A 21830-nucleotide genomic window follows, 5' to 3' on the forward strand; every position below is an offset into this window, starting at 1 on the left:
TCAGTTATCTTCCTCTCTCTCTCTCTCTCTATATATATATATATATATAAATATTCAATGCTCTTTTGGTTAATTTATGTTTCATTTATGTGTTATATTTAGTAAATTTCTTCTTCTTAGGTTCCTCTAGTTTACAAAGTAGTTTCTAGTATTGCTGATTGTGAATATTTCAATATGTGTTATATCTTAGTTTTGATATGAGATGAATTATAATTTTACATATATAGATATTGAAGAAAATGGTGAAGTATATTCCAAGCTATCGGAACCTATGCATGAAAATTTTTACTAGTGATTCCAAGGTAATATTTTGTTGTTTGAATAATGGTGCTTTAAAACTTTGTAGTTAGTAGAACAGATGTAATGTTGATGTCTTTTTTCATAGTTTTCTAAAAAAAAAAAAAGAGAGAAGCATGGCAGATAAGATATTGTATGAACTTCTTCAAGATGGTGATTCAGCTAAAAAATATATGTAAAGATATAGAAGTATTAAATTCGACAATTGAATCCTTCTTGATAATTTCGTGAAAGGTTGACTTATGTATATCAGCTCTCAAATTAAGGCTTTGAAGAACCACTCTAAGCTCTCTAAAAGACATATGTCGATGAAGCAACTTAAGAAGTTTGGAGAATTTGAGTTGTAACACCCCTAACCCGTGTCCGTCACCGGAACAGGGTTATGGAGTATTACTGGACCTATCGGACAATTTACAATTAATATACAAATAATTATCAAATACAATATAAAATAATCGTAAAGTCCCTTAAATAAACCCTCGAGGCCCATAATACGAGTTAGGAGTGATTCGGGACTAATTCGGAAACTCGGGAATTTTTTTTCGTGCGAGCTCAATATAACCCCTTTATAAATATCTAACATTCCCTTCAATTTCAACGGCAACCAATTTACAATCAATATGGAACCAACACATTTTCACATTCAAACATATTTAAATCATGCCTAAAACATTTACTTATCAAATTGATCAACAACATTCATAATACTATATAAAAGTTAACTAATAAACTTCTTTCATTTCATTTCAATTTTAGTACCAAACTAACTCAAAAGTATATCAATTTAACTTACTATAACCATCAATTCATCTTAAGTTCAAACATGCATTTTCTTAACACTTAAACAACCAATTCATATGGCCAAATACACACCAACCTTTATAAGCCAAATCTAATGGCTAATATCATAACTCAAAACATACCAAGATGACACTAGCCTATACATGCCATATGCCATATATATACAATTCAAAAGTACCAACTTAGATGTCCGATAGCGCGATGATGTTCCCGACGACTTTTGGATTCGAGCTAGCCTTGATTCTCTATAAAACATAAGAAAATAACACAAAGTAAGCTTCATAGCTTAGTAAGCTCGTAAGTGAATAATTCAATACATCAAATACATACAATTCAACTAATTGTACATAACATCACCATATATACAATTACAACAAACCTTCTCATGTCTTAAAACATGATCAAATACCATTTCATTATCTTTCTCCATTAAATACTCGAATAGGTTCTATACGTACCTGTATCGTCTCGTACTAACCTCTTTCTCAATCATCTCATTCATTTACTCGTTGAACCATTCGTAATAGAAATCGGATACTCAAATGTCTCATATGATAAGTACCTATACCATGGCCCGTAGCCAAATCAAGGTAACTTATCCAAAGAACTATTATTATGGCCCGAAACCAATTTATCCGATATGCATGGCTCGAAGCCAAATCGGTATAAATTGCACCCGAAGTGCTAATATCATGTCCCGAAGCCAACTCATCTTATATGCATGGCCCGAAACCAAATCGGTATATCAACCTATAACGTTTCACAAGTATCCAATTCTATTCCTAAGGTTCAACCGAGATTTCTAGCTTGTCGATTCTATCTTCGGATATATCCGTAAAGTCGTATTTACAATTCATACATTAATGAAAATCTTGTAATCACAGTTTAGGCATAACCAAAGCATTTAACATACATTATAATGAAATCATCACATTACGAACTTACCTCGTATTCGGAATTGACGAATCGGATCGATTACTCGATAATTTTGCCTTTCCCCCGACCTAATTCCGGATTCCTCTTTTCTTGATCTATATGTATTGAAAATTAACTCATTTAATCATATAATCATTGAATTCAGCCCAAAAACACATATTTAAGCCAATTTGCACTTTGGCCTTAAACTTTCATATTTCTTACAACCCTATTTCACAAATACACAAAATTCATAAAATTCAACAAGACTCATGCTTGGCCGAATTACCATAGTGCCCCTAGCAGCCCATATTTCACATTTATTCACACTTTTAACCCCACATTTTCATCTTTTCACAATTTAATCCCTAATTTGCATTTTCATAAAAAATCACTTTATAAAATATGAAAATCTAACATCAAATATTCATATTTCACCATTAAACATCAAAGAACACATAATCTCATCAATGGAAACTATCAAAATCTTTAACAATTTTGAAATCGAAGACATGGGCTAGCTAGTACTAGTTGCAACGATCACAAAAACATATAAATAATTAAAAACTAAACAAAAATATAGGCAAGAATGAGATTGTCGAATGATTAAGCACAAAAATAGCTTCCAAATCCCTAAATTTCGGTTGAAAGTGATGAAAGAAAGATGGTAACTTAATTTGTTTTATTATAATAATCATTAATTACCAATTTACTTAATTAACCTTTAAAAACTTTAAAAATTACACAAATGCCAAGCCATTAAAATTCACTATCAACTCCAATGGGCTAATTACCATATAAGGACTTCCAATTTAAAGTCCTATAGCTATTTAATACTTTTAGCTATTAGAACTCAACTTTTACGCTTTACGCGATTTAGTCCTTTTTACCGAATTAAGCATTCAAACAGTAAAATTTCTTTACGAAACTTTCATCTAATAATTCTATCATGCTGTAAACTTTAATATAATAATAAAATTAATATTTTGACTTCAAATTTGTGGTCTTGAAACCACTATTCCGATTTGATCCAAAAATGGGCTGTTACATGAGTTGCCTCAAGCTATGCAAAAGTGAGTATTATAACAAGGACATCATTGATGCTCTTTTCCCTTTTGCTATTGTTGTAGGATTATTAATTATATGTCGTTGTGTTGCATTGTTCTTCACTTTGCATTGAAAGAGTGAGGATATTAGCAAGTGTTTACATATGTGTATTTGGAAATAGATTACGGGGGATATTTTTGTTCCAAATATGAAGAAGAATAAGGATAAAATAACAAATCAACTTGTTGATTATTAAAACGGAAAGGAAAGGAGATTAAAACTAAAGGATTTTAGTTAGTATTTCTTTGTTAATGGTATACTTTATTTACTTTTTATACGTTTGTGGTTTAGTGATGATGTTCATTTCTACCATTTATTTTGAAAATATTTGGCATGTCTTTGATCTTCAGATTTGATACATTTAAACCAATGCATGAAATGTGTAAAGGCTACGTGAATCAACTTATCAAAACTACTAGGTGAGATATCATCTCATTTTACTTATTGTTGAGTGTTCATTTCTCTCTCCCTCCTCATGGAGGTTCATCTTTGTATTTATAAGGCGTGATACACTGATGTGACGTACTAGGGGTAACTAGGCGCCATGCTTGGTGACACGTTACAATAAAATGTATATAACAAGCCTCGACTGCAAGACTTGTTTGTGTAAGCTTGTCTCAGAATAGTCATTTTATAACTCTCCTTCGACAAGGTGGGGGAAAAGTTGTCATATATAGGATATAGAGCACGCTATAACCCGACTGAATGTTTGACCGAAACCAACTTTTCTATCAAGGACACGTGTGCTCGTCACTCATCTCAGTCCACAAGGTATAGTTCAACTAGCTACTGTCATGCTCGCTCTCCCCTGTTCACCAACATTCTATTGAGGGCACCTAAGGACTTGTGTCACCCCTAAGGGGGTAATGTGTCACCACGCATGACGCCTAATTACCCCTAGTACATCACATCAGTGGGCTGTATCTTATTTAGTCTAATGATACATCTATTCCTCACTCAATTGCAGGAAAAAACAATTGGCTCAATGTCTTATCGGTGCAGATCTACATGTTGCTCTCATTCTAGGTTGTCTATACTTTACTTTTATAGAAATAATTCATATTATTTGTGCAGTTTTATCTTTTATGAAGTAGTAAATGCATTTAGACTCTAGCCACTTCAATCAACTTACAAATACGTAAACTGTACCAATATATGTTAATTTGATGGGAACGATTAGGTATTTGAATGAATGCAATAATAAAGTTTACTTTGAGGAATCTTCATTTTCTATGTTGTTATGAAAGAATTTATGAACTTCTTTCGTTGAGAATAGAATGATTCTTGAAATTTCAAAAGCCAATTTGAAAAAACAAAAACCCATAGGAGCCATTATAATTTCCTCTGTGGGTACCCTTTATCTATTCATTTGTCACAGTTTATCTAAATCATAATTCAAAAGGGTAACTAAAGATTCGATTTGTTGAAAGCATGTGTAACTAAAGAACGTTTGTGTATGCTATTTGAGTTGGACAAGGAGCACACAGGCTTAAATAATGCAGTAATTACTAATTGAATTCATTTGCAAACCTTTTTCAATTTTTTTCTTGTTGGTTTCTATTGTAATCTTCTCTATATTTTTTGACAGTGGCCGAGTGTAAGGTTACTAGTTTCACTGGAACGAGTGGTATTGTGATTCGTAAGACTGCGGAAACATTTGGTCTAATAACCCAGGACACTAAATTCCCATGTAATTCAACCATCTCTTTTAAAAACTTTTATCAAACTTTTGTTGTTTTTGTGAATTTTTGTTATAATTTATTTGATTTTAACAACAATGCTTTAACCATTCAATTTTATGCTGTTTGCAGTTGTCCCCAAAAAGTGTTCTCTCTTCATATTCCAAGTTCATTGCTGGAAAATTACAAGACAAGGCGATAAACTCACTTCAAGAAACTCGGGTTTGTGATGTTTTAACATTTATACTAAACATTCCATTTTAGGCTTCCCTTTTCACTCAAAGTTCCACGTAGATTTCTGGTAAATGATACCGTGTAAGATTATTTTTCCATGTAATTTCCAACTAATATATATATATATATATATATATTAATCTTTCCAAAAATTTGGCAGCTTATCTTCTTCCCTCACCCATCACGTTTCTCCACCATTCCAATTCCATCCATCCATATTGTGTTTATGGGGAAAAAATTGGCTATGGAAGACACACATATATACATACATATACCCATGGCCCTTGTAATTTTCACTGCCTTGCTTCTAACCATATCATGGCTCAGTGAACTTAAATCCAAAATTGAGGTGATGATTAAAGATCTTCATTTTTTGAGGATTTTGATCTAATACTTGTATCAAAGATGATGAATAGTTACCACTTACCAGTTTAGTATTGAAGGGTGTTTTATTAATATAATTCTTTTTTACTTTCTTTCATTAATACATTGGTGTTTGAAAAACTGTTCAAGTGAAATTTGAGATTTGAGTTTAATTTTAATTTTAATTTTTTTAATCATGAAGAAATAAATTGAAAAAAGAAAAGGAAAAATCTTCAATAGCCTTTCTTTTTTTTTCTCTAATTGCTGTATGTATAAATGGAGAAGGAATGACGAAGAGAGGCTAGAGGCGTGGGAAGATAAGTGCAAAACTTTTAAAAATATATTAGTTGGGAATCAGATGCCGCATCAGATTATAGTTGACGTGATAGGAAGAGTTTAGTATTAATTTCTCTATAATGGCCTGGAATTTGGACCCAATACTAACCTTTTTTGAGCAATCGCTTTAGGATACTTGGCCCAAATCCAAAAACTTGGGTTCGGATCATCTAAACTCTTATTTAAAAAATAAATTTATATTTTTACAATTAAACTTAAATAAAATAAAATATTTTTATTAGTAAATAGTAATTTGGGTAACTGGTTTTAGTTTTAAAAAAATTATTCAACGCCCGACCAATTGAACCCAGACTCTTAACCTAATGGTACTGGAACAGTCCTCTTTGTGGTGTGTGAGTTAATTTGATCCGAGAGGTATGGGAATCAATTATAAATTAGAGTGGCAACATGTTCAAGTCTTACCATTTTTTCCATTTATTTTGAATTTAAATTGTTCAAGTCCTTCTTAATTGGTATTTAAAAATGAAAAATTAAATAAATAAGATAATAATAAAAGATAATTATTTGAGCAATTGTTTTGTCCTGCAAAACTATTTAATTATTACAACTTTAATTTTATATATTTTAATTTATAGATTAAATGTAAATTCAGTAGATTTGATAATCAATCAGTGGTTTCCTTGTAAAACAATCTTCTATTAAACTCAATTGAAATCACCCAATTTTAAAAGCAAAATTAAAAGACAAAATTTCCTTAAAATATTTTTATTAGTAAATAGATAATTATTTTCAACGTAAGAGGATGTGAGTTCAAGTTCGCTGAAACGCACTACCATCCTATTTATAGGTTGACTATTTATGAATTAAAAAGAAAAGCAGATATGGTCAAAATTTATGATTTACATTATTTTAAAATAAACATCATTTATACCAGAATTATATGCAAACCTGAAATGCAAATACAATAATATCTATTTTTGACCTTTTTTCCATAACACACCAGTCTTTCTCAACATATTGTTCTTCTTTTTCGATAAATCATCGCCATCGTCATCATCGATGCTTTCCCATTTCGGTGATCCGATAGTTATATCGAAAGGTATTGTCTTGTCTGAATATCTCCCATTGTTAGACAACATAGCAGTAGCTGTTTCAGCTGCTTTTCTCCATTGATTTGCTTGTACTTTAAGTCTCTTCAACTCGGCTTCCATTTCTATATTTGCTGCTTGTGCTGATTCAAGCTCTTCCGTCAACTGAGCTGCTCCTCGGTTAAATTTATCAGTTTCTTCAGTTAAATATCCGACTCTCATCAATGTTGCTTGCTCTACAGCTTTTGATGCTTCTAACGACACAACAACCGATTCATCACTCTTCATTTTGCTCTCAATTTCCCTTTTGAGCATTTTGTTTTGCTCGGTTATGGTATTCAGTTCTGTTTCCTTGACGGTCAAGTTATCTTTCAGTTCTTTCAAATCAAACTCTAACTTCTTCAACCACGCCGCAAGTTCAGATTCTCGAAGACCCTTGTTTTTTTGTCTCAATTCTTCAACATTGGCTTTGGTTCTAGTTAATTCGGCCTCGAGTTTGGCTTCCTTTTAGGACAACTCTGTTTTTATGCATTCCACTTGTTCATAAGCACTCCTAATTTGCAATGTGCTTTTGATATATTCTTCTTGGTACCTCACTTCAGCTTCATCCAATGCCGATCTCAATTGACTGATTTCAAGTTTCGCAAAATTAAGCTCGGTTTTAACTCGTTTTATCTCCTCATTTTTTCATTCTGTTGTTCAGAATCCTTAATGCAGCCATTAACAACCAGTTCTACTTGTAGCTTACTAACAAGTCCTTCTAATGACTTAACTCTACATTTTGATTGTTCCAACTCCAATAGTAACATGTTGTAAGCTTCGATTTCTTTGGTTGCATTGGAACGTAGGTTTTCGATTGTTTTATTTACTACTTCGAGTTGCATTCGGGTTTTGCTAACAAGTTCAAGACCCTGTGCTTCAGACTCTCGGCAATCAGTGAGCTCAGACTTGAGTTTTTCGACCAAGGAAAGAGTTTCGGTCAATTCAATTTTCATATTCTGAATCTCAGCATGTGCAGATTCAGCATGCTTCATTTGAGTAGATCAGATTCATAGACCTTTTCGAGCTGAACTTTAAGCTTTTGAATTTCGTTCATAGCGGAAACCAATGAAGCTGAATCATTGAGTGTTGTTTCTGGACAGCCTCAAGTTCGGACTGCCATGCTCTATCTCAATCTTTCGAGATTTTACAGAGTTCTTCCACTCGATCATCTTCAGAAGCAGAAATTTCCATCAATTGTCGTTCGGATTCTTCAAGCTTAGCCGACATTATCGATACCTCATTCTTCGCCTCCTCAGCCTCCTGTAAGGCCAACCTCTTCCACGACTCAGATGCAATTAGCTGATCATTCGTCTTCTTCAAATCACATTGGAGTTGATCAAGCTGTGCTTCAAGTTCCGTCACTCGGCTCAGTTCATTCTTCTAGAACTCTGTTAGGATCGTTCCGATTAAGCAACAAGTAACAAAAATACCGGAATAAATTGAGAAATTGAACACACAAATTTAACATGGAAAAACCCCTCTAAAGAGGATAAAAAACCAAGGGAAAAGATAATTTTACTATAATGGCAAAAGAACGAAGAGTACAAAAGATGGAGATAAAACTAAACCCCAAAAACTCGAAAATAAAGAACCCTCAAAATGTAAACACAAAATTCTCTAAATGAGTTATGAGTTCTAATATCTAATGGGTGTCTTTACTAAGGTTGTAAAAGAGCCTATTTATAGGCTAAATTCATATGTCAAATAATAATAAAATAATCTAAACTAATCTGTGTTTGACTGAAACAAATAAATAGAGTTTAACCAAAAGATTATTTCTCAAATTTGACTGAAAATAGGAGTCATACTTAACAGATCTCCACCTTGACTCGTATTTCCACAACGCCATCTTTGCCAAAGCCCGCCACGAGCCTATCTTGAACTATGCAGGGAATTAACTGAGTCGAATATATGCTTAGAAGCTGGAAGACTTCTAGCCTTTGACTTGTGCACTGCCAAATCAAAACTAACCCGGGTCTGATTTTCACGAACGCAGTGCCCTAACTTTTCAAAACCTGCATCCAAAAGAGAACCTCTCTTCAACGAAACGGTCATACATTTTTCCCTCCTATGACCAAAGTTGCCTCGCTCCAAACGAGTTGACTTGACTCAGAATCGGATGAGGATGTCCGATTTCACCGGTCACTGTAAAACCTTCCAGAATATAAAGACTATCAATTCTTTTACCTTTTAACAAAACGAGAGCTCCACGAGATACTTTAATACTGCTCGACTCGATGTTGATTTTGCATCCTTTCAAGTCTAAAATACTCAAGGAGATGAGATTCTTTCGTAAATCAGGTACATACCTGACATCTGAGAGTGTCCTAATTGTCCCATCGTGTGTCCTGATTTTAACAGTTCCAATACTAACTACCTTACTAGATGAATCATTTCCCATGCGCACAACTCCACCTTCAACCGAACTGTATGTAGAGAACCATTTTTCTATTGGGACACATGTGGAAAGAACATCCCGAATCTAGGATCCACTTGGACGTGAGCTTGGAGTTATCGCTCGTTGACACTAACAAGAAATCATCACCGCTTTCATCGGCCAAATTAGCACCAGCTACATCTTCCTCATTACTCTCAACAGCTCTTTTATTTTGTAGTTAATAACAATCTGCTTTGACGTGACCTAACTTTTTACAATAGCGACACCTTTTATCTCGTTTCTTTGATGCTACTAAAACGGAAGCTTGCCTATCTGCCTTGTTATCCAAATAAAGCTCATTGTCGAGTTTGTCTCTACTCAACAAATAACCCTTCACATCTTCGAACGAGATTTTGTCTCTGCCATAAATCAGGGTCTCCCTGAAAGACTTGTATGAATGGGGTAAAGAGCACAATAATAGCATAGCTTGATCTTCATCATCAATATGAATCTCAACGTTCTTTAAATCATTTAAAAGAGTAGTGAATTGACTGATGTGATCTTTAAGAAGCTCACCTTCATTCATGCGAAACGTAAATAGATGTTGTTTCAACACTAAACGGTTAACCAAAGACTTAGTCGCATAAAGAGTTTCTAACCTTTTCCACAAGGCGGATGAGGTCTTCTCCATCAATACCTCTTGTAATACCGTATTCGCGAGGCACAACTGGATTGCAGACAATGCCTTTTCATCAAGCTCTTCCCATTCTGTTTTATTTAGATTCTCAGGCTTTTTCCCGGTAACAACCTTTTTCAAATCGGATTGAACTAGAATTACCATCATCCGAACTTGCCACAGATTGAAATTTGTCTCACCATCGAACTTCTCAATTTCAAACATTGTTGTTGCCATATATGAATGGGCTGATCTATGAAAATTGAACTACCTCTGATACTACTTGTTAGGATCGTCCCGATTAAGCAACAAGTAACAAAAATACCAGAATAAATTGAGAAATTGAACACACAAATTTAACGTGGAAAAACCCCTCCAAAGAGGATAAAAAATCACGGGCAAAGATAATTTTACTATAATGGCAAAAAAAACGAAGAGTACAAAAGATGGAGATAAAACTAAACCCTAAAAACCCGAAAACAAAGAACCCTCAAAACGTAAACACAAAATTCTCTAAATGTGTTATGAGTTCTAATATCTAATGAGTGTCTTTACTAAGGTTGTAAAAGAGCCTACTTATAGGCTAAATTCATATGTCAAATAATAATAAAATAATCTAAACTAATCTGTGTTTGACTGAAACAAATAAATAGAGTTTAACCAAAAGATTATTTCTCAAATTTGACTGAAAATAGGAGTCATACTTAACAAACTCATACAACAAATGGCAATCACATAAGCTTGTGAGTAAATAACCAAATGTTTTATATAAGTGACTAAAGAATACCTTAGACACCGGACTTTTCAATGCTTTACACTCAGTAACCTTAGGACTTCGGACTTTCGACGCCTTACTTGCCATATTTGGCGATGAAACAGAACTCGAATTGGCTCCGGGTATCTTGTTCTACTGTCATAACATGAAAACCAATGAAGCCTATGGCTAAAAGCCTAAAACAACACAGTGCATCATACGACTCAACCATCGGTTAAAAAAGCCAAGAAGCTGATGGTTGCACCATTTCTAACAATATGACATATAAATCTTTACAATCTAAATCACCAAAATGCAATAATTAGATCGACTGACAATTGATCGTACCTTGCTTGCTTTCGGCATTTGCATAAATACCCCGAGTCGAATCGAAAAAACGGAAGGATTTATATATGTCCTCTGCTTCAAAAACCTGCAAATAGTTCAATCATGGACTAAGAAACTATATAAATACATATATGCATGTATGAAGGACCTAACTAACAAACAAATAATGCAAATAATTCCTTCAAATTAAGAAACTCAATAGGAACTACATCCACTACCACCAACCATAATCAATTGAGACAAAATTTAAAAACAAAGGAACAAAATAAGGTTGCCATCAAATGAATTCAATTAAATATCATTGCACAAAACAAAACAAAACAAAACAAAAAAAGAAACATGTTTCCACTTTGTATTGTCTTTTTTGGGTCCTTCCATTATTGAAACCAGAAATGAAAATTATGATTTTGGACCAAAAAATGAATCATTTTGTCTTTAATGAAAATTATGTTTTATTCATTGAATCCAATCAAAGAAAACAACTCCTTTTTTTTTTATTATCTAAAGTTCCCAATTTTTAATGTAAAAATTTAAGATGAACTTGAAGAAAATAGAGTTTCAAGGATCAAAGAGAAAAAAATTATCAGAGAAAACTAAACTCTGGGTAGTAGAAAGCTAGCTGTAAACAAGCTTTGCAGAACAAAAAAAATGAAGCCATAAATTTTCTTTTCCGAGAAAATGGAATTTTCTTGGAAAATGAAACAGAAAAAAAGGAGATAAGTAAAACCCAGACAGAAAATCATAAGTATTGAAACATTACCAAAAACATCACATACTAAGAAAAGTACAATGCTCAATAACGAAACGTAACATGAAACAACACAAATATCAAGCAAAAAGAAATAAAAGACTTGATTTTTACCTGAAAGAGTGGCTTAGCTTGAAAAAGAAAAAGGCTTGGAAAAAAAAAAAAAACTGACAATGTAAAGTTCTATTTGAGAATTCAGCTGTTTGTCTCATTTTCCCTAAAGCAAAAGTGGGGATTTTTATTAAAATATTACAAAATAAAAATAAAAAAATACCAAAATAATATAAACTTTTTTTTATTTATCAAAATAATATAAAAAAACAGTTTAAAAAAACATGTTTGAAGGAGGGTCTACTACATACGGCACCAATTGTTTGTATTTTAGCCTTATGTTCAGTATTTTTCTCGAATTTTATTATTTTAAAAATATAATATTTTCTAATTTTTTATTTTACATTATTTTAGTACATTATATTTTAAATGTATTAATTTAGTGTGTTTTTATTGAAAGTAATAAAATCCGGGAAAAATACGAACAAAGGGCGAAATAAATTTTTTAAAATTTATTTTAAAACACACTAAATTAATACATTTCAAACATAATGTACTAAAATAATGTAAAATAATAAAATAATAAAATAGTATATTTTTAAAAGTAATAAAATTGGGAAAAAATACGAACAAAGGGCGAAATAAAAAGTTTTTACTAAATTTATTTAAAAACACAGTAAATTAATACATTTCAAACATAATGTACTAAAATAATGTAAAATAATAAAATTAGAAAAATATATATTTTATTGAAAGGAATAAAATTCGGGAAAAAATACGAACAAAGGGCGAAATAAGGTTTTTTAAATTTATTTAAAAACACAGTAAATTAATACATTTCAAACATAATGTACTAAAATAATGTAAAATAATAAAATTAGAAAATAGTATATTTTTTAAAGTAATAAACTCGGGAAAAAATACGAACAAAGGGCGAAATAATGGTTTTTTAAAATTTATTTAAAAACACTAAATTAATACATTTCAAACATGATGTACTAAAATAATGTAAAATAATAAAATACGAAAATAATATATTTTTATTGAAAGTAATAAAATCAAAAAAAAATACGAATAAAGGGTCGAAATAAAGATTTAATTACTTTCAATAAAAAACACACTAAATTAATAAATTTAAAATATAATGTACTAAAATAATGTAAAATAAAAAAATTAGAAAATATTATATTTTTTAAAAGTAATAAAATCCGAGAAAAAATACGAATAGAGGGCCAAAATACGAACAATTGGTGCCGCCTCTGCCACAGGCACCAAAAGTGCCGCCTGTAGCAGGCCCTCCTTCAGACATGTTTTTTTTTTTAATTGTTTTTTGTATTATTTTGGTAAATAAAAAAAATTATATTATTTTAGTATTTTTTTATTTTTATTTTTTTTGTAATATTTTAGTAAAAATCCCACAAAAGTGTAATAAAAATCTTTCCTTCTTTATTTCTATGTTTCACTTTTTCATTTTGTTAAGCAATGGCGACAATGGCTTCATATACAGAAAAGCTTGTGAATTTTTATTAAAAGAAGGTGAATGTTCCTAATAGTTGTCTCTATTATAGGAATCTAATTAAATTTAGTCCCTGGATGAATTTAATATTTGTTTATTAAAAGAATCAAATAAGATTAAATTGGAATAGAGCTAACCTTTACTATTTAATAAAATTAATATTTTTAAAATTTTATAGTTCTATAAATAAAATTTTTATTTGAAATTGAATTGCAATTAAAGTTAATAATTTTCAAGATAGTTTTATACAATAAATATTAATTCTGATGCAAATTAGATTTATTTAATTCTTTTTAATACTAAAAGATTAAATCGATACATTTAATAATAAACGAACTAATTTAATCTAAGTCTTTATAATACAAGAACCTATAAGATACTTCAACCTTAAAAGAAACTATACACTACAGTCTCTCACGATCCTCATTCACGTGCCATTTTCCTTATTTTAAACTTTTATTACAACCATTACAAATGACATCGTACTCTTTGTCGTCTTTCCTCCTAGATAAAACGACATTTAGGATATTTTCATGCAAGAAATTTAACCCTAAAATTCTTATATATTTATATATATATATATATTATATCCATTTAGCATTACGATGAAAACTCAATTTTGAACTCTACAAATGGTAATATTGTTGAAAAGAGTAATCACAAACTTTAAAGAATTAATCTTCATGAATCGTAAAACAAATATAAAAGATATCATGATTATTCTATTAAAATTCAGAATCTAATTCAAAGCTCTTGATACAAAATTAGTCTAAGAAATTGAAAAAGATTCACACAAAACGTTGAAAGATGTTAATAATGGTTACTGAGTGTAGGTGAGTCATATAGAGATTGGACTTTGGCACAAACCCTTCCAAACATGTGTCATTCTATGAGAGGCTCATAGTAAAGCCATGAAATGTTATATTTGGATGCCATCTGATTAAACTTTTATAAATCAATGATAAAGCTTTTGAGAGCTTTATAAGATGCATGAGGAAATTTTTAAGTGAATTTTGATGTGATTTAGTGACAGTTCACATAATAAGTAGATAAGAATTTTTCGATTCCATTAAATGAACTACTCTTTGATCAAAATGATTAACCTCATGATTATATTAGACCATGCCTTTCATAATCACTTGATTACATTTGAATTAGTTTCCGATCTTTCTTTCTTCTTTCATCCTTACTTTTATAATCTATTTCTTTTATCTTCAAAGTATAGTTTTGGTAATTTTATTATGCTCAATTTCAGGATTTTATGTTTTTAATTTTATATATTTTGGTTCATTTATTTTAGGTAAATTACACTTATAATCATTCTAAAATAGGTATATTCTATTTTGATCACTTCAATTTTTTTCTTAATTTAGTTACTCTAAATAAGATAATTGTATGAATTAGTCACTGTTGTTAAAATTTTTGTTTTCTTTTAATGGATTATTAATATGACACATTAGCTCATTGAGTAATTGACATGTGTCATTCTTTTTGTTGACTTTTGACTCAAGCTTAGGGATCTCCCTATAAAGTTTAGGAGGAAAAGTTTTGGACTAATTATAAAGAGGTCCCTAAACTTTAGACAAAAGTCAACCAAAAATGCCACGTGCCAATCACTCAATGTGCCATGTCAGCAATCCATTAAACGAAAATGAAAATTTTAATAGTAGTGACTAATTTGCACAATTATTTTATTTAGAGTGACTAAATTAAGAAAAAATAGAGTGACCAAAATAGGACAGACCCTATTTTAGAGTGATCATGGGTGTAATTTATCCGTGACTAATTCGCACAATTATCTTATTTAGAGTGACTAAATTAAGAAAAAAAATATGGAGTGGCCAAAATAGGACAAACCCTATTTTAGAGTGATCATGGGTGTAATCTATCCTTATTTTTATAATATTATCAATTAGTATAAATAATTAACACTTTTGACTATTCAATTAAAGTATTAACATTTTTTTCAAAACATCTCTTTTAATTCATTTTATTGAATGAGAACTTTTAAGAAAAAGATCGTAACTATTATAACGATAATAGTTATCAATGTTAATTATTTAAACTAATTAATAACATTATAAAAGAGATATCAAATTATGCCAAGCTAATGTATAAGAATTAAATCCTAAGTTTGAGTATAATAAAGGGACCAAATTCAAAATTTGACATTTTCCCTATGTAGAATTTAGCTGTCTGACTAACGCTTGCATGAATTTATTTATACATTTTCCTAGAAAATTCCAAATTTTCCTTTTGGAACTTTCCTTTTGCATTGACAATGGTGAAATTTGAGACACCCTAATGAGCCAATCCAACCTATATATATACATATATATATATTAATTAATTAATTAACATGAAATTAATTAAAATTGTGGGGGCTTTGGATCCTAATTTCAAGTTTCAACCAAGCAATTCACATGCGAAAAGCTTTGTGCTTCATGGCATCATTTTGTTTGTGTGGATCCCTAGAAAATAAAAGGTTAAATTGCCCAACAGGTCCTCGTATTGTAATATTCAAGCAAACTAATCTCTCAACTATAAAAGTGAGTAATGTAATTGTTAATATTATAATATATATTTAATTTTAAAGCAAATACGTAATCTTAAACTTTGAAAAATGCTACCTTACCAAGAACTCATCTCTATCTCTTAATACGAAAAAGCACTCTTAGCTTAAGGTTGATCAAGGGCGAAATGAGGAATTTTTTAAGATGAGAAGAGATTAAGTTAAAGATTTTTAAAAGAGTAAAATTGTAATTTTACTATTGTATTAACCTATAGATTTCAAAAGGACTAAATCAAAATTCTAACAATTTTGGAGTCAAACTATAATTTTAATATATATTAACTTAATATTTTATAAATTTTGGGGTCTAAAACATTAATTTCCCAGTTTATAGGGGCCAAGGTACATCATGTGTTGTTCCAAAAAATGTTAAATTTCGGGCTTTTTTGTGATTTTAAAACACGACAAGTGCAACTTTTTAATGCTTAAAGTTACTACCATTTAAATTTTTTTTTTTTTTTTACTTCTCCTCAACCTATAATACAAAGAGATGTCAGTCTCAATGGCAAATAGGTCAATATAAATATCACAAAGTAATTCAGAGTTTTTTTATGAGCACTTTCCACCACATCATCCATGATCCTTTTTTAATTATTTAATGATATTTTAGTAATTTTTCAATGTCAATAATACATAATGTCGGTAATTTTTTTACCCTAAATCCTAAATCCAAACCCCTAACTTGAACCCCAAACCTTCAACCTCAAACTCAAACCTTAAATCTTGAACTTCAAATCTTGAACCCCCAAACATTGAAGCTTAGGGTTTGGGGTTTAAGGTTTGGGTTTGTTTTTGATGTTTGGGGTTTGAGTTTAAGGTTTAGGATTTGAGATTTTAGATTTAAGGTTATGGGGTTTGTATTTAGTGTTTGGGGTTTGGGACAAAAATTATCAAAATTATGTATCAATGACATAAAAAAATTCTTGGAATATCATTAAATAATTAGAAAGGACTATGGATGATGTGGTAGGAAGTATCCATAAAATAAATTTTACAAAGTAATCAATCAATGACATTGAAATGGGATAAAAAAGAACTAATTTTTAGGGTTCTAATTATTAGAAAGCAATCATATTTTTATGTCTTGAATTGCAATCAAACTTTTTTTCCCTTTGTATATGAAAGGATAAGCTTGCAAAAAAATGAAAATAAAAATAAAAGAAGAGAGAGATAGGAAAGAGGTGTTTTCATGTGTTTTAGATCTTCGCTTGTTTGCAATGAAAGCAACAATTAATAATGTATCACTTGTCATCTTTGAATTTTCTTTTCAAATTGGACAATAAAGGACTAAAACAAATAACATGAAAACTTAGTTATATATATGTATAAAAGTGAAATAATAATTATTGACACTAGTCAAAAGGAAATAATTAATAATAAAATAAGTCCAACAAAAATATGTTTTCAAGAGTTCGAATTTGATTTTTCAAGGTGCACCAAGCTTTGTGATTCATAGCATTTTAGATCATCTAGAAAATAAAAGGTTAAATTATCCAGAAGGTCCTTGCACTATAAGCTTCAAGGAAATTAGTCCTTGAATTATAAAAGTGAGGAATTTAATCGTTATACATTTAATTTTGAAGCAAGTAGATAATATCATAAACAACAATAAAATTAAGGACGTACTTGGTTGGGTGAAAAAGTGGAGGGATAGAAGGAGAGAGTAGAAAAGTGAAAAGAAAATAAATTTTGAATGTGCTTGATTGGGAAGAAAAATGAGAGGAAAGAAAATAGGAGGGATAATTATTTTTCATCCTAATGCATGAAAACCAATCTTTCTAAATTGGAAAGACAAGAGGAGAGAAAATAAAAGAGATGCGTATGTTAGTTCAAACTTATGCATTTTTTATTTGTTTCATTTTATTTCCTTCCGTTTTTCAACTCTATCGAGCAATGAACAGAAAGAAAATTACTTTTTATTTCTATTTTTTCATCTTTCCTGCTAAGCACACTTATGGAATGAAAATTTATATTTTCCATCATTCTAGATTTCTACCCCTTCAATTTTTCATCATTCCAGTTTTCTTTCCCCTCTACCAAGCAAATCCTAAACATTAAAAATGTTACGTTAAGTTCCAAAGTTGAAAAACATTTTTACAAAAGCAAAATGTTAGATTAAGAGTTAGATGGGTAAAAGTATCATGGAGGTCCCTGTGCTAGGAGTCAGATTGTTTTTTCCTCCTTTTACTAAAAAAATGAGTAAATTAGTCCTTGTACGTTAGATTAAAGAGCAAATTGATCATTTCTGTTAAAAAAATTCATCCATTTCTATTGTTAAAACCCAACGTTGCTAACTGAATAACCAGACAGTCACACGTGGTATGCCACATGTACTTTATTCTGATATAAAATGATAATTTTTTTAGTAAAAAGAGCAAAATACAATCCAACTCCTAATGCAAAGATTTCCATGATACTTCTACTGTAGTACATGAGAGCCATACCAAACACATTCTAATAGTATACTTGTCATCCAACACCTAAAATAATATAGTAGTGTATTTATTATGGCATAAACACGATTATGGCACTTTCAAGGTATTAATCTTAAAAAGGAATACTATTTAGTAAAATATGCCGTACTCAAGGTGTGGATGCAAAAATTATGTAACAAATATATTTATAAAAATTGGTGAAAAAATAGATGAAACTTTGGTTGAAACGATTAAGTTAGAATGTTAAAACCCATAATGTCTTAAGTCCAAATCCTCTCATGTGCATTTTTTTAGGTTTTACATAAAATATAAAAAAACATTTATAGTAATATTTGTTGCTTTATAAATAAAATGTGTTTGTGATGATTTTTCAATTGAGTTGGGATCCGATTGATGAGTAAGACTAATTCAATCAAACATTTAAATAATATAGTGCCTATATAATATATACGTTATATACATTATATAATAAATACTTGATCGCTTCGGTCTTATTAGATAATTGCTTCGGTCAGTATTGTTGGATATTGAGTGGAGAAGATAGATCCGGAGACGATATTTAATTAAACAGTAGACTTCGAGGCGTGAGTGACGCTTTTTAAAGAGAAATATTTGCCTCCACAGAAATTTGCTAGAGGGTTAAGACAAAGGTCCTCTAGAGATGCAACGAAGCTTTTGAATTTCCTTTGATTAGCAAAATCGAGGAATTCCCTAACTCTTACTTTAATTTTTGAAAATAAGATTGATTGTAATAATTTTGTGAGCACCATAGACCCTCTATCTATATGCACTTAATGGATACTACTTTGAAGAGTCACAACCCTTCATGTTGGACATACTTCTTAGAAGAAATATGTCCCATGGAAATGTATACATTGAATGATAAATCATCACTTTCTAAATTTGAATAAATGCTCATCAATAATTAAATTTGCAATCTACAATTTTCAACAAGTATGATTGCTTTGGTCTTATCAGATGATGCATTACAATGCTAGATTGGGATACAAGTTGGTTGATCTATGTATCTGGCTTGAGCTCGAGTGAGATTAATGAGATTATGACATATGAATAGGTTAGATGAAATATAAATTGGGTTTAAATTATGATTTGATGATTTGAATGTAAATTGTTATACATGAATATCAATAACATGTGAAAAACTATGCAAATCAATTAAACGAGTTTGAGGACCAATAAAAAAAAATGATAGCAAACTAATTAATTGATTCGAAAATGAAATGCCAATAACCCCATATCTTTCTAGCTAAATTTCGAGAACAAAATTTCTTAAGAGGGGGAGAATTATAATAATTCGGTACAGCGGTGTCAGAAATTTCAATTTTTGGACCCTATTTTCGTAAACCAAATCTGTATATATTTAATAAAATATTTACGGAGTTATTGTTTAGGTAAGATGAAATTTTGGATAATTAATTTTGCCAAATTAATGATTAATTAAGGTTCAATGACTAAATTATAAAGTTAAATCGCTATAGATTTTAATTAGAAAATAATTAAGGGGATTAAAGTTGAAATTAACCCAAAAGGCCTTAAGTGGCAAGTTACTTTGTTGAACATTTGTGAATGGAGGTTTAAAGAAAAAAAAGAAAAAGGGTGGGCCTTAATTATTATTAAATATATTAATTAAAAAATATATACGTATAAGTTTTTATTTTTCTTTCGTCTTTTTCATGCTTCTGTCGAAACAGGAGAAAGAAAGAAAAACCTACAAGCTTCAACTTTTAGCTCAAAAATTGTAAGTATAATTTAGTTCGTTTGTTATAAAATTTATATTTTTTGAGATCATGGGAGTTTAATCTAGTTGTTCAATGTGTTAATTTGCAAAACTGTTTAGATTTTGAAAAGTTTTCATTAATGATTTCTCTAAACTGTCGAGGCTAGATGGTTATTGAAAATATTATAGATCAAGAATTGAACCAAATAGAGGCTAGTTGTGGAAAAGCAAAAATTATCGAATAGTCCTTAAAAGCTCATTTAGTTGTTGTTTTGTCAAATAATTATATTTGTTACATATTTATTTTGTTTTGCAAAGTATGATATCGAGGTAAATTGAAAATGATTATTTGAGTTTAAAATGCTATGTTTGAGATTGATTTTTGAACTAGAGGACTAATTTGAACAGAAATGAAAATTTGTAACTTAGTTATTATATGTTTTGACATTGAATTTAGTTGGAATGTATTATGTTATATGATATGAGAAAAACTTGATCAAATCATGGAAAGGCAAAATGTTTCACTAAACACTTTATGGGCAGCAATGGTAGTACAATTTTGAAAATTCTCTAAAAAACTGTAGGAATTGAGTTAGAGGTTGAATCAAATATGGAATTAAATTTTATTGAGTCTAATTTTTCATAAAAACAACAGTAAAAGCAATGAAATTGTATAATATGAGATATAATAATTTTATGAGACAAGATCGTAATGATTTCGGGTTCCTTTTTCTAACTTTGAAAAATCATTATAAATTAAAAAAAAATTAGGATATGAAATTTATATGCCTAAAATATTAATGATTCCTTTTTCAAAGGAAACAAACTACAACATAATATAAGATTTGTATTGAAAGATATTTAATTTTTAGTGAAAAAGAGTCGAAACTGCCTGGAAGCAGAACAAGGCAAGTTTTTTCTTTTTAAATGTCCCATTTACATGAAGTGTTAAGAAATCAGCATGTTGGAATTTTTTTTTTTGTGCTTAAGTAATTTTCGTACACCTACCGTTAAAGTTATTATTATTTTTATTTGGAGTTTTTATTGATTTTGTTTTGGAATAATTTATGGATTTTTATGCATTGTTTTATTTATACTTTAAGTTATGAGTGAGTCAAGCATGATAAGTTATTTTTTAGAAATATTATTTTAGGTTGTCTCCTAAATCGAAATATTATTTAAAAATTTTAAATTTGCAAGTTTGACATCAAAACCATAATTTTTTGTGAGCTTTTGAGTCTATAGACCATATATTTATTTGTGCTCATTTTATTTTTTGGTTGTGATTATGTCAACTTGATTTATTTTTCTAGAACTTGCTTTGGTTATACATGTGGAGACCACATTATTGACTTGATATACTGAGATGATAGAGGCACTTAGGATTTAATCCATCTAACCTTTAATTACCTTACCTGTTACATTATCCCTTAGTAAACTCTGTTGATCCTAACACATTTTTTTCTTCTAACCCATCAATGTTAACCCATAACCCATATATATGTTCTAAAATTATCTTTTTTATTGACTCCCTTTTTGTTGAGATTTAATTTGATTAGTCGCCTAACTATGTTTCATTATTCAAATTGTTGAATTTTATTTTGTTCTCAATAAAAAATAAAAAAGAGAGAGAAGAAAAAAAAAATAAAAAAATAAAAAATTGATTAAGCTTGAATCATTAGTTTCATATTCTGCTGAAAAGCTCATTTTCATTTTTTTTTTATTCTTGTTTATGTAAATTCCGTTCATTCGGCATTTGATTTTTCTAGTTTGGTAACTTATCAACTTGACT

General features: G+C 30.0%; 1 pseudogene; it reads right to left on the reverse strand.

The window, feature by feature from the left end:
* Positions 1 to 6585: 6585 nt before the first annotated feature.
* On the reverse strand, positions 6586 to 10738 carry LOC105793097 (interactor of constitutive active ROPs 2, chloroplastic-like; annotated as a pseudogene).
* Positions 10739 to 21830: the final 11092 nt, after the last annotated feature.

Source organism: Gossypium raimondii, chromosome 8 (assembly GCF_025698545.1).
Source record: "Gossypium raimondii isolate GPD5lz chromosome 8, ASM2569854v1, whole genome shotgun sequence".
NCBI classification, from domain to species: Eukaryota; Viridiplantae; Streptophyta; class Magnoliopsida; order Malvales; family Malvaceae; genus Gossypium; species Gossypium raimondii.